This window comes from Anomaloglossus baeobatrachus, chromosome 1, assembly GCF_048569485.1.
Source record: "Anomaloglossus baeobatrachus isolate aAnoBae1 chromosome 1, aAnoBae1.hap1, whole genome shotgun sequence".
Taxonomy (NCBI): domain Eukaryota; kingdom Metazoa; phylum Chordata; class Amphibia; order Anura; family Aromobatidae; genus Anomaloglossus; species Anomaloglossus baeobatrachus.
Genome location: NC_134353.1, coordinates 498,140,119 through 498,154,359, shown reverse-complemented (window position 1 = coordinate 498,154,359; position 14,241 = coordinate 498,140,119).

The following is a 14,241-nucleotide window of genomic DNA, read 5'->3' as shown; positions in this document are numbered from 1 at the left end:
ACTCATGTTATTGGCAACCATTTTTGTTACATTTTTATTGAGGACTCCAAGATAAGGCATAGATTCATTCTCTAATGAGAAAGAAGTGGAAGTACCTATCTGTTCGATAATATCATTGTCGAGGTTGAAGTGCATCATTTTAGTTTTTTTTTTGTTTAACCTGTAATTAGAGATGAGCGAACCGGTCCCGGTTCGGCTCGAGTTCGGTTCGCCGAACAGAGGTCTCGTTCGAGTTCAGTTCGTCGAACGTTCGACGAACCGAACTCGAACTGCATAGGAAACAATGGCAGGCAATCACAAACACATAAATACACCTAGAAAACACCCTCAAAGGTGTCCAAAAGGTGACAAACAACTCACAACACAACACAAACACATGGGAAAGTGACAAGGACATATACTCATGTGAAAACAAAAGAGCTGGACAAGGAAAAAGAGGAGGAAACACAGATATAGGCATGGCACGCCCTTCTAAAATCATGTAAAACACCGCAAGGTTACTCCAAGCGGAGTATCCCATTTTTCCAAAAATTGTGCCCCACACACACCCACCCATTCAGTGGCAGCACTTGTGCCCTAGTTGTACACTTCACAGCTAGATTTGCATCAAGCACATTCAAAAATACGCCATACTTAACCGTCCCCAGGATGACACCGGGGTAGGTAGCAAAGTCTTTCCTGATCCCAGCTCTGTTCATCTTGGATCATTTTTAAAAAACACAGCAAGCAAGGGTTACTCCAAGCGGAGTCTCCCTTTTTTTCCAAAAATTGTGCCCCACACACACCCACCCATTCAGTGGCAGCACTTGTGCCCTAGTTGTACACTTCACAGCTAGATTTGCATCAAGCACATTCAAAAATACGCCATACTTAACCGTCCCCAGGATGACACCGGGGTAGGTAGCAAAGTCTTTGCTGAACCATGACTTGTTCATCTTGGCTCCTTTTAAAAAACACAGAAAGCAAGGGTTACTCCAAGCGGAGTCTCCCTTTTTTTCCAAAAATTGTGCCCCACACACACCCACCCATTCAGTGGCAGCACTTGTGCCCTAGTTGCAAACAGGATGTTTTGATTTGCATCAAGCACATTCCAAATCCACAAGCATTTACTCTCCCCAGGATGACACAGGGGTAGTAAATTCCTTGTGCATCCATGACTTGTTCATTTTGATGAACGTTAGTCTGTCCACATTGTCACTGGACAGACGCGTGCGCTTATCTGTCAGCACACACCCAGCAGCACTGAAGACACGTTCAGAGACAACGCTGGCAGCTGGACATGACAAAATCTCCAAGGCGTAAGTGGAGAGCTCTGGCCATTTTTCAAGATTTGAAGCCCAAAATAAGCAAGGCTCCATTTGCAAAGTCATGGCATCGATGTTCATTTGGAGATACTCCTGTATCATCCTGTCTAGCCGTTGACTATGTGTCAGACTTGTTGTCTCTGGTAGCCTTGCAAAGGACGGTCTAAAAAAATTATGAAAAGATTCAATAAAATTACTGTTACCAGCACCAGATACGGTGCTACTGGTACGGGTAGACTGTTGGAGATGACGAGACCGTCCCATGTTTGTCAAGTTACAACTGGGAGATTCACTCCCTGCACCTGCACGGTTGTTTGGTGGAAAAGCGGATCTAAGATCGAGTAACAGCTTCTGCTGATACTCCTGCATACGTGCGTCCCTTTCTATGGCTGGAATTATGTCACAAAATTTGGACTTGTACCGGGGATCTAATAGTGTGGCAAGCCAGTAGTCATCATCACTTCTAATTTTGACAATACGAGGGTCATGTTGGAGGTAGTGCAGCAAGAAGGCGCTCATGTGTCTTGCGCAGCCATGCGGACCAAGTCCACGCTGTGTTTGTGGCATAGAGGTGCTAACCGTTTTTTCTTCCTCTGACATCTCCCCCCAACCTCTTTCAACTGAAATTTGACCAAGGTCTCCCTCATCCGCTGAGTCTTCCATGTCCATGGACAGTTTGTCCTCCATTTCTTCATGTTCTCCTGCACCTTCCTCAACATTTCACCTGCACCATGCGCCCTTGTTGATCCCTGTCCCCCATGGTCCCATGCCTGCCGCGTTGGTGAGGATGAACATCTGGACCTTGGTGATGTTGTTGTGTCTTGCGCATATGAATCCTCCTGTAGTTCCTCCCCTTCCTATTGTCCCACCCCCTGACTCCGAATAGTGTTTAGCGTGTGCTCCAGCATGTAAATGACTGGAATTGTCATGCTGATAATGGCATTGTCAGCGCTAAACATATTCGTCGCCATGTCAAAACTGTGCAGAAGGGTGCATAGGTCCTTGATCTGAGACCAGTCCATCAGGGTAATCTGCCCCACCTCTGCATCTCGTTGGCCCAGGCTATACGTCATGACGTATTGCACCAGGGCTCGCCGGTGCTGCCACAGTCACTGTAACATGTGGAGAGTCGAATTCCAGCATGTCGCCACATCGCATTTCAGGCGATGAACCGGCAGGCCGAAAGACTTCTGGAGCGATGCAAGTCGCTCAGCTGCGGCGGTTGAACGGCGGAAGTGAGCAGACAGTTTTCGTGCCCTGGTCAGAAGGCCATCTAGGCCGGGATAGTGTGTTAAGAATTGCTGGACAACAAGGTTCAACACGTGAGCCATACAAGGCACGTGTGTCACCTTGCCCAGGCGAAGGGCCGCACCCAGGTTTGCAGCATTGTCGCACACGGCCTTACCAGGCTGCAGGTTGAGTGGAGACAACCATTTCTTAAACTCGGACCGCAGAGCTGACCACAACTCCTCAGCTGTGTGACTCCTATTCCCAAGACATGTCAAGCTAAAGACTGCCTGATGCCGTTGTGCTCTGCTGCCAGCATAGTAATGAGGGGTGCGTGATTCCTTCTGCGCAGTGAGAACGCTGGTGGCCTGACCAGGCAGGCTTGGGGCGGAGGTGGAGGACCCAGATGAGGTGGAGGAGGCAGAAGCAGTGGCGGAACTTGGACAGACAGAGGATTGACACACAAGTCGTGGGGACGGCAAGACTTGTGCAGCAGACCCTTCACCATCTATCACCATAGTTACCCAGTGCCCAGTCAGCGACATGTAACGTCCCTGTCCATGCTTACTGGTCCAAGTATCGGTGGTGAAATGCATCCGTGCACACACAGAGTTTCTCAAGGAAGCGGTGATGTTGTGTGCGACATGCTGGTGTAGCGCAGGCACACCTTTCTTAGAGAAGTAGTGGCGACTGGGCATCTGGTACTGGGGCACAGCGACAGACATAAGGTCTCTAAAATCCTGTGTGTCCACCAGGCGGAAAGGCAGCATTTCGGTAGCCAAGAGCTTACAGAGGGATAAAGTCAACCTCTTAGCTTTGTCATGGGTCGCAGGAAATGGCCTTTTATTTGTCCACATCTGAGGGACAGAGATCTGGCTGCTGTGTGTAGATGGTGTTGAGTAGGGTGTCCCTGGAAAAATGCAGGTTTGTGAGGAAAGTGCAGGCGGAGACATGATGTTGCCTTCATCCAACGTTGGTGCTATCGATGTCTGAGAGAGCTGTACACACGCACTTGTTTCCCCTTCCAAACCAACTGACGACCTACCAAGCAAACTGCCTGTTGCAGTTACAGTGGTGGAAGTTGTGCATGGAAAACCAGGTGTGACAGCTGTCCCCACAGTCCTAGAAGATGAAGAGCACGCGGATGCACTGGAAGGGGCAGGCGGTGGATGGTTCACTCCGCTAGCCCGCATTGCAGCGTGGTGAGCTTCCCACTGGGACATATGATATTTATTCATGTGACGATTCATGGAAGAAGTTGTCAAACTGCTGAGGTTTTGCCCTCTACTAACAGAATCACGACAAATTTTACAGATCACATAATTTGGGCGATCTTTTGCTATTTCAAAAAAGGACCAGGCTAGGCAAGGCTTAGAGGGCATGCGACCTGCTGAGCCCCCCCGACTAGTGCTCAGAGGCAGAGTGGTGGCTGAGGATGCAGTTGTAGACGTGCTACCAGTGCTCCGACTCTGTCCAGGAAGGCGCAAGGTAACTTCGTCGTCGGTTGCATCCTCCTCCACCGCCTCTGTTGACCTCCTCGAGTGCCTGACTGTGGGTTGACAGTAGGTGGGATCTAGAACTTCCTCAGCAATTGTTGTGTTTGCACTCCCCTCACCCTCAGACCGAGCCTCTTCTTGCCCTGACCGAATATTTAAGTTGTCATCCCAATCTGGTATCTGCGTCTCATCGTCATCAGTATGTTCCTCATTGTCTATAACAACAAGTGTTACAGTTTGTAAAAAAGGGTCAACATTATGCTCAGAAACTTGGTCCTCACGGCCTGAATCAGAGTCACAAAGGTTCTGGGCATCACTGCAGACCATTTCCTGGTCTGTACTCACTGTAGCTTGGGAGCAGACCTCTGATTCCCAGGCTATAGTGTGACTGAACAGCTCTGCAGACTCAGCCATCTCAGTTCCACCATACTGTGCAGGGCGGATGGAGACTTCAGAGCTGGGAGAATGTAAGTGTGATTGTGCTGACAACTCAGAGGACTGGTGTTTTTTGGATGCGGTAGTTGAGGTGGCGGAGAGGGCACTTGTTGGACCACTTGAGATCCATTCAAGCATTTTCCTTTTTTGGCCATCATCTACCTTTGTTCCAGTTGTTCTTGTCCGTAAAAAAGGGAGCGCATCGGATTGTCCACGGTAAGTAGTAGACATCTTACTTTTGCTGGAAGATGGTCTATCTTCAGCAGATGTTAATGGAGCTGTGCCACCTTCCCCACGGACAAACCCTTTTTTCCTTTTCCAACACGCCTCTTCCCCTTTCCACCAGCATCTGTCATTTTGCCACTCATTTTGATTGCGACAAGATTGTGCACTTAAAATGTGGTATCAAAAATTGAGAGGTGGTGTAGATTTCAGCGGTGGTCTAGCTTTATTAACAGCAGAATAAACAACAATAATTATCCCTGACAATGCAACTACGGCCCTTAAACTGGCAGCATAAATTGCTAGTATAATAGCTTTATCACAATGAGCTTGGATGTTCAATGCAGACGTGCTGCAAATATCTTTGCACTAGTGGGACAATACAGAAGTCCAACAGCCACTTTTAGGATGCCACTAAGTTCACTCAGTGTTTGTGTGAAGCCCCGCCGGTGTTGTATCGGTGCATTACCTTCAGGGACTCCACGTAGCTGGATCTCGTCACAGGTAGGAGATCTTCTTCTTGTCGTGACGCCACTCTCAGTATTGCGGCCAGTAGGGACCGCCACTGCAGGTTGAGGGTCGCCTGGGGCTGATGGTGTGTGCAGTTAGTTGGAATAGCCTCCTGAGAGTGAGGCAAGCCCCAGGGCCCGGTGTAGGTGCGTAGTACCACAAGTCGCAGAATGACTCACACAGGCAGAACTGTCTTTCAAGGGCTTTACTCACATTTTGATGGCAGGGTGAGTAGCCCGGGCGTAGCTGGGATGAACCAGGCGGGAACCAGGTATCCTTCAGGCTGACTTTATGAGGGTGACTACTGACTCGCCTTCCTTAGCCCTTGGTGGTTTGGGGTGACCCCGACTTTGAGTCCCTATGGGGGTCGCCCAGGGAAGATGCTGCAGCCTCTCTCCCCCTTTTGTTTGCCGTTTGCTTGTTCCCCGGACCAGGCCACTCCAGCTGCTTGCCTCCTGTGACCTATGGGCCCTCACTGCGGTTACGTGGCTGCGGCTTTTGTGGTGTTGTGGTGTGGGCTTTGAGAGCCCCACACCGGCAGGTTTAGCAGAAGAAAGCTGGATCTATCTTCGCTTCGGGATCTGCCGCCCGGTTGGGCCTGGTGCTCTCTAGCAGTCTCCTTACTTCCCACTCCGTGCTTTCTCTCTCGCTGAAGCTGGCTTTCAGGTAGCACTCCTAGTTGACCGTTCTCCCCCGTCAGTAGCCACTGCGCGGGCGCTGTTAGACAGCATCAACCCCACAGGTCTGCTCCTCACTGAGCCCTCTGGAGTTCTCCTCTAACTGACTCACTGCCCCTCCTCTCCTGTTCTTGCCTACGCCACCTAGCAACCAGATTCTCTTACCACACCCCTTGAGAGGAGATGGAGGCTTTTGGCCCCCTCCACTATTCCAGTGAAGGTCAAGGCTTTTCCCCCTCCTGGGATCCCCAGGGGTCCTCTCATGGGTACATGTGTGAGAGCTGATTACTATGCGCCTGTGTACCACACCCCTGTCAGCCTTTTGGATTACCTGTATTGTACTGTCCCCAGCATGGGTGCAGTACTCAGTGGTGCCTGACCAGGTCAGGGGCGCCACATTCCCCCTTAGTTATCACCAGCACGTCCTCGGGCTGCAAGACAACAATTTAAAATGCATAAAACATTAAAACATGTAAAACATTTTTAAAAGCACCAGGTACCATACATCACCACCCTCCACCCACAAGTCCGTTAACCCACCCAAAACCCTTTCACGTTGGCCGCGCCTTCAGCCACTTCTGGCAGGATGTAGAGGCGGCTTACATGGGCTGGTGGTTTTAGGGTATACCTGGCCTGGTGGATCCGCGCCTTCAGCCTCTTCTGGCAGGATGCAGAGGCGGCCTCCACAGTTGGTGCTGACCAGGTACCCTCTTTGTGGTGGAGAGCCAGGCCCCATAAACAGGCGTGCTCTCTGGTTGCAGGTGAGCCAAGGCCCTATATACGGACGGGCTCCTCCTGGTTGCAGACGAGCCAAGCCCCTAAACAGGCTGACTCTGGTGGCGGTGGTGCCCTCTGGTGTAACTATTTACACTGCGAGAGTTTGTGGCTATAGCCAGTTCATAGCCTTAAGGTTTATGGTTTTCTCACAATAGTTTTTGTGGGCACATTACTTGAACTTGAGAACGTTGCAAACCAAAACTTTTCAAAACTTCATCTGGTAACTTCTTTCTTTACTTTACTTTACTCCTCTTTACCAGGGCTTGAGCCTGTATGGCGGTGGCACCTGCTGCTTTCCTGCTCTTTATCGTCGTCTGTGGTCGTCTCATCCGTAGGTTCTTTTTCTCTGCTTTGTCTTCCTTCTCTTTCTTTAGGACTTTGTGTTACGTCCAGAGCATACAATCCTCTTTCACCTTGGTGCATAGTAAACTGGACTGAATCTCCCATCTTTAGATTTCTGCCAGGGTGTCCTCTAGGCAGATGAGCTCTCACATCTCTTCTGTTGACAAATATCCCTTCTTTGATACCAGGTGCTACGATGAATCCATATCCACTTTTCAGATTAAAATCCTCCACTACTCCTCTGAAAAGGGGTCCTCTGGCCTGGGCTTTGGACCTTCTCAGGGCTCGTTTTTCTTGCAGGTCTCTGACGGTGACTTCTCTCTGCTCTGGGGATGACGGTGCAGGGGATAGTTGCGTTCTGTTGCGGTGTGTCTTACGGGCTGGATTCTGTAGGGTGCAGCTCACAAACTCCCAGGTAAGGCTTTTGGGCAGTTCTTCTTCTGCAGATGGTGTCAGGTCTTCCTCATCCCAGCGAGAATAAGGCAGCATCTCTGGCTCTGGGTATGGCTCTGGAGTCAGCCTCTCAGCTTCCTGGCCTCCTCCCCCCCTTAGTTCTTCCTGGCACTCCTTGGGTAGCAGTGCTGGGGATGGACTTCTTTCTGCCGGCCCAGGTGGGGAACTCTTTGCCGTGGTTGCTGCAGGAGCTGTCGGGATACTCTTTGGGGTGTGCGGAGGGAGCATGTACCGCTCCACCATCTCCCGTGGGAACTTAGCTTCCAGGTCGGCTTTTAGCTGCCAGTATGCGGAGTCCTCACCTACCAGAGATTGCCTAGCAGGGACTTCCTGAACCTGGGGAGCCTTGTCTGCTCTGGCCTTGCAGGCCGGGGTAAATGGTACGTCAGCCTTGTCTTGGCGGGCCGCGCCTGGCATGGCGGCGGCCTGGTCTTGGCGGGCCGCGCCTGGCATGGCGGCGGCCTGGTCTTGGCGGGCCGCGCCCTGTATGGCGGCGGCCTGGATCGGCGTCGCAGCTGCGATGGGGTCTGTGCAGGCTGGGCTGGGCATCGCTGCAGGGACCGGGGCTTGGCGGGCCGAGCAGGGCATCGTTGCGGCGGCCGGGGCTTGACGGGCCGAGCAAGGCATCGCTGCGGCGGCCTGGGCTTGGCGGGCCGCACCTGTCGTGGCTGCGGCCTGGCTCAGCGTCGCCGCGCCGGGCGTCTCTTCAGGGACCGCGGGCGTGGCAGTAGGGGTCGGGGCACTTGCGCTAGCCGGGGCATCACTGGACTCACCCATCGGTGGCAGCATCGGGGTCTGAGTTGTCACCGCCCGATCTGGCACTCGGTGCGCGGCTCTCTCCTCGTAGGCCCGAACCGCCGCGGTCATCCATAGAAACTCCTCGCGTCCCTCTCTGATCAGCCTTCCGACCCTGGCTTCTAGTTGATCGCAGAACTCGGCAAGCTCCCGACACCACCAGGCAGCGGAGCCTGGCTCTGGGTCTCTGCACTCCGACGCCATCTTCATTAGCAAGCTGCTGGCTTCCCTTCTGCTCCGCCGTCTCCGGACGCTTCCGCTCTCTTCGCTGGCAAGGTCAGAACTCTGCAGGGGATCTCTGGGTAGCCACACCTCTTCGTGGGCGGTAACGTCTTCCAGCGCGGGCTGCTGTTGTTTTTCAGCGCGCTTTTCATGGTGGCAATATGGCGGCGCTTCCAATTTTCCAAGCGGACCGCCCAGGCACATGGTCACCTGTCTGAACAGGTCTAGTCCTTATCCTGTTCGTGACGCCAGATGTGAAGCCCCGCCGGTGTTGTATCGGTGCATTACCTTCAGGGACTCCACGTAGCTGGATCTCGTCACAGGTAGGAGATCTTCTTCTTGTCGTGACGCCACTCTCAGTATTGCGGCCAGTAGGGACCGCCACTGCAGGTTGAGGGTCGCCTGGGGCTGATGGTGTGTGCAGTTAGTTGGAATAGCCTCCTGAGAGTGAGGCAAGCCCCAGGGCCCGGTGTAGGTGCGTAGTACCACAAGTCGCAGAATGACTCACACAGGCAGAACTGTCTTTCAAGGGCTTTACTCACATTTTGATGGCAGGGTGAGTAGCCCGGGCGTAGCTGGGATGAACCAGGCGGGAACCAGGTATCCTTCAGGCTGACTTTATGAGGGTGACTACTGACTCGCCTTCCTTAGCCCTTGGTGGTTTGGGGTGACCCCGACTTTGAGTCCCTATGGGGGTCGCCCAGGGAAGATGCTGCAGCCTCTCTCCCCCTTTTGTTTGCCGTTTGCTTGTTCCCCGGACCAGGCCACTCCAGCTGCTTGCCTCCTGTGACCTATGGGCCCTCACTGCGGTTACGTGGCTGCGGCTTTTGTGGTGTTGTGGTGTGGGCTTTGAGAGCCCCACACCGGCAGGTTTAGCAGAAGAAAGCTGGATCTATCTTCGCTTCGGGATCTGCCGCCCGGTTGGGCCTGGTGCTCTCTAGCAGTCTCCTTACTTCCCACTCCGTGCTTTCTCTCTAGCTGAAGCTGGCTTTCAGGTAGCACTCCTAGTTGACCGTTCTCCCCCGTCAGTAGCCACTGCGCGGGCGCTGTTAGACAGCATCAACCCCACAGGTCTGCTCCTCACTGAGCCCTCTGGAGTTCTCCTCTAACTGACTCACTGCCCCTCCTCTCCTGTTCTTGCCTACGCCACCTAGCAACCAGATTCTCTTACCACACCCCTTGAGAGGAGATGGAGGCTTTTGGCCCCCTCCACTATTCCAGTGAAGGTCAAGGCTTTTCCCCCTCCTGGGATCCCCAGGGGTCCTCTCATGGGTACATGTGTGAGAGCTGATTACTATGCGCCTGTGTACCACACCCCTGTCAGCCTTTTGGATTACCTGTATTGTACTGTCCCCAGCATGGGTGCAGTACTCAGTGGTGCCTGACCAGGTCAGGGGCGCCACATTTGCTAGTATAATGGCTTAGTAACAATGAGTTTGAGTGTGCAATGCAGGCAGACATGCTGCAAATATCTTTGCACTAGTGGGACAATGCAGAAGTCCAACAGCCACGTTTAGGATGCCCCTAAGTTCACTCAGTGTTTGCTAGTATAATGGCTTAGTAACAATGAGTTTGAGTGTGCAATGCAGGCAGACGTGCTGCAAATATCTTTGCACTAGTGGGACAATACAGAAGTCCAACAGCCACTTTTAGGATGCCACTAAGTTCACTCAGTGTTTGCTAGTACAATGGCTTAGTAACAATGAGTTTAAGTGTGCAATGCAGGCAGACGTGCTGCAAATATCTTTGCACTAGTGGGACAATACAGAAGTCCAACAGCCACTTTTATGATGCCACTAAGTTCACTGAGTGTTTGCTAGTATAATGGCTTAGTAACAATGAGTTTGAGTTTGCAAAGGGCAGGAGGGTACAGTGGCAGGGTTGTGGGTCTCTGGGTAGAGTAAAGGAAGCCTGCCTTTCTATCCCTCCTAATGGGGAAATGCAGCGAGGAAATCCCTGACCTTAGCTACACAGACGCTGTCATCTTGTGTAGCTGTTAAACTCTGTTTTCACGGACCTGTCACCTATGGCTCTGACCCTGCCAGTATTAGCCCTTAAAAGGACTGATAGAAACTTCTATCCCTATTCTGTACAGCGCTGTGTATAGAGCGTACACAGCAGTATCGGAGATAGGAGCTGCGCCAGCGGTGACTGACACCAAGGACGCAGAAGGCAGATAATGGCGTGCTGGAGGAAAATGTCCGTTTTTATAATGCAGGGACATGTGACATGGACATCCTATCATACATGCCGTTGCTTCTCTGGCTAAAAGTCCACTTAGCTTTGTGTGTGTCTGGGATTGGCTGACATGCTGGCCCGCCCCACTACACGCTCGCGCTTAGGGAAGGAAGACAAGGAAAAAAAAAGAAAAATGGCGATCGCCATTATCCATACAGCAGTGATCTGAATGCGCTGTGCAAAATGTTGTAATTGTAAATGTGATGGTCTGGATTCCTTTAGTTGACATACACACATACATACATACACTCAGCTTTATATATTAGATAATATATACTATAGAGCCCATTTAGACATCCACTGCCATATTGAAAAGGATATTCCGTTCCTATACTGGGAACAGGAAGCTGCTTCATTATTAGTCTGACCACTTTTTACTAGAAGTATGTGGAAGATCTGAAAAAAAGAAACAATGTTAACAAACAGATTCTTACCAGAATTGATGGTAAATGGGATTACAAAGAAATGAGTAGTGCTAGTGCAATTGCAACAGCGTCACAATGGGGGAGGTGTTCTAATGGATATAAGACCTGAAGTGATGACTTGGTTGACATTGGTTTATTTTACATATCAAAAATAAAATAAATTTGCAATAAAAATAATAAAAATAAATCAATAAATAGGAATATAAAAAATACACTACCTAAAAAGACTCATCTGCATATTTTTCTCACTATCTGACATGAAATCAGAATAAACCTTTAGGTCAATCAGGAACCAAAAGTATTTATATTTGCCAAATGCCAGAATATTGAGAGACAGAGAGAAAGATAGAGAGAGAGGGGGGATGTTTAAGGCTTAAGCCACACGGCATGAAAATCGGTGTGAGTGGAGTGCGATAAAAAAAATCGCATTCCACTCGGACCAATATTAGCCTATGTGTCAGCACCCATGAGTGATCATTTTCTCAGCCCTAATCGGACCGAGAAAAGAATCGCAGCATGCTGCGACTGTAACGCGATCCTTCTTTCTCTCGCACCCATTCAAGTCTATGGGGCGAGAGAAAAATCGCACTGCACTCGCGGTACACCGGTGAACCATGAGTACAGGGCAAGAATGGCAATAGCCGGCTACGGAGGAGAGAGGGAGATAAATCCCTTCCTCCCCTCCTCAGTTCCAGCCTGCCCCTCCTCAGCGCTGGCCCACCCCTCCTCAGTGCTGGCCCGTTCCTCGCAGCTCAGCTCCGATTGCATGATCGGACATCAGTTGCAGTGATACTCGCATGACACTTAGCTCCTGATGTGCTGCCAGCGTGAGCCGAGTGTCATGCGAGGATCGCACTAGTGCCCCGTGTGGTCCCAGTCTTAAGGCATTTTTATTACTTTCTGCAAATTCAAAAGTTTGCATGCATTTCACAAACATTTTAGATGTGTATGTAAACTTCAACTGTATGAGTAAAAGGAAGTAGGACCATAGGCAGAAGTAGATGTAAAAAAAGAAAACTATAAAAAGTTACAATAACAAATAAAATACAATAACAACAAATACAAATAAAAATGAATATACAATAGAAGTAAACATAAATACTGAAATAAGGGAAAAAAAATAAAACAATTAAAACATGTAAAATAAATAATAATAATAATAATAATAATAATAAAAAACACAAAAAAGCAACAACAAAATTTTAAAAATATAGTAATTTAATAAAAATGGAAATATGGAAAAGAGAAAAGAAAAATGGAGAAATGGGAGGATGAGAAAATAAAATGAAGTGAAATAGCAATGTAAGGACTCGGAAAGCGAGACAAAACGGAAAAAATTAAGTATCTGAGGGGAAAAATAAATACGTGGACTATGCTAATACCGAGTGTTGATGGAGAAGATCTCGTGCTCTCAGATGACTAAGAACGATGCTGTAACAAATAAGAACATAATGGTGATTATTAATAGAAACAAGGAAATTCTATAGAAAAATTCTATGAAACTGCCAACATCAAATTCTTTGTTCAGACCCAAACAGGGAAGAAATAGGTTTTGAAATTCCACATTGGGTAGCCTCGACTAAGAATCACCCTATGGCTACGTATAATTCATGTACCCTAAAAGCATAAGAGTGGAATGTGTGGACAAAAGCTATACATTGGTCAGAATGCATTCTTGGTATACAGTTAGGTCCAGAAATATTTGGACAGTGACACAATTTTCGCGAGTTGGGCTCTGCATGCCACCACATTGGATTTGAAATGAAACCTCTACAACAGAATTCAAGTGCAGACTGTAACGTTTAATTTGAAGGTTTGAACAAAAATATCTGATAGAAATTGTAGGAATTGTACACATTTCTTTACAAACACTCCACATTTTAGGAGGTCAAAAGTAATTGGACAAATAAACCAAACCCAAACAAAATATTTTTATTTTCAATATTTTGTTGCGAATCCTTTGGAGGCAATCACTGCCTTAAGTCTGGAACCCATGGACATCACCAAACGCTGGGTTTCCTCCTTCTTAATGCTTTGCCAGGCCTTTACAGCCGCAGCCTTCAGGTCTTGCTTGTTTGTGGGTCTTTCCGTCTTAAGTCTGGATTTGAGCAAGTGAAATGCATGCTCAATTGGGTTAAGATCTGGTGATTGACTTGGCCATTGTAGAATGTTCCACTTTTTTGCACTCATGAACTCCTGGGTAGCTTTGGCTGTATGCTTGGGGTCATTGTCCATCTGTACTATGAAGCGCCGTCAACTTTGCGGCATTTGGCTGAATCTGGGCTGAAAGTATATCCCGGTACACTTCAGAATTCATCCGGCTACTCTTGTCTGCTGTTATGTCATCAATAAACACAAGTGACCCAGTGCCATTGAAAGCCATGCATGCCCATGCCATCACGTTGCCTTCACCATGTTTTACAGAGGATGTGGTGTGCCTTGGATCATGTGCCGTTCCCTTTCTTCTCCAAACTTTTTTCTTCCCATCATTCTGGTACAGGTTTATCTTTGTCTCATCTGTCCATAGAATACTTTTCCAGAACTGAGCTGGCTTCATGAGGTGTTTTTCAGCAAATTTAACTCTGGCCTGTCTATTTTGGGAATTGATGAATGGTTTGCATCTAGATGTGAACCCTTTGTATTTACTTTCATGGAGTTTTCTCTTTACTGTTGACTTAGAGACAGATACACCTACTTCACTGAGAGTGTTCTGGACTTCAGTTGATGTTGTGAATGGGTTCTTCTTCACCAAAGAAAGTATGCGGCGATCATCCACCACTGTTGTCATCCGTGGACGCCCAGGCCTTTTTGAGTTCCCAAGCTCACCAGTCAATTCCTTTTTTCTCAGAATGTAACCGACTGTTGATTTTGCTACTCCAAGCATGTCTGCTATCTCTCTGATGGATTTTTTCTTTTTTTTCAGCCTCAGGATGTTCTGCTTCACCTCAATTGAGAGTTCTTAGACCGCATGTTGTCTGGTCACAGCAACAGCTTCCAAATGCAAAACCACACACCTGTAATCAACCCCAGACCTGTAATCAGCCCGAAAAAGCCCTCCATGTCCGGAGTCATCCTGGATGGTCCAGCATCGCATCCAGCTCTGCTGCATGGAGGTGAC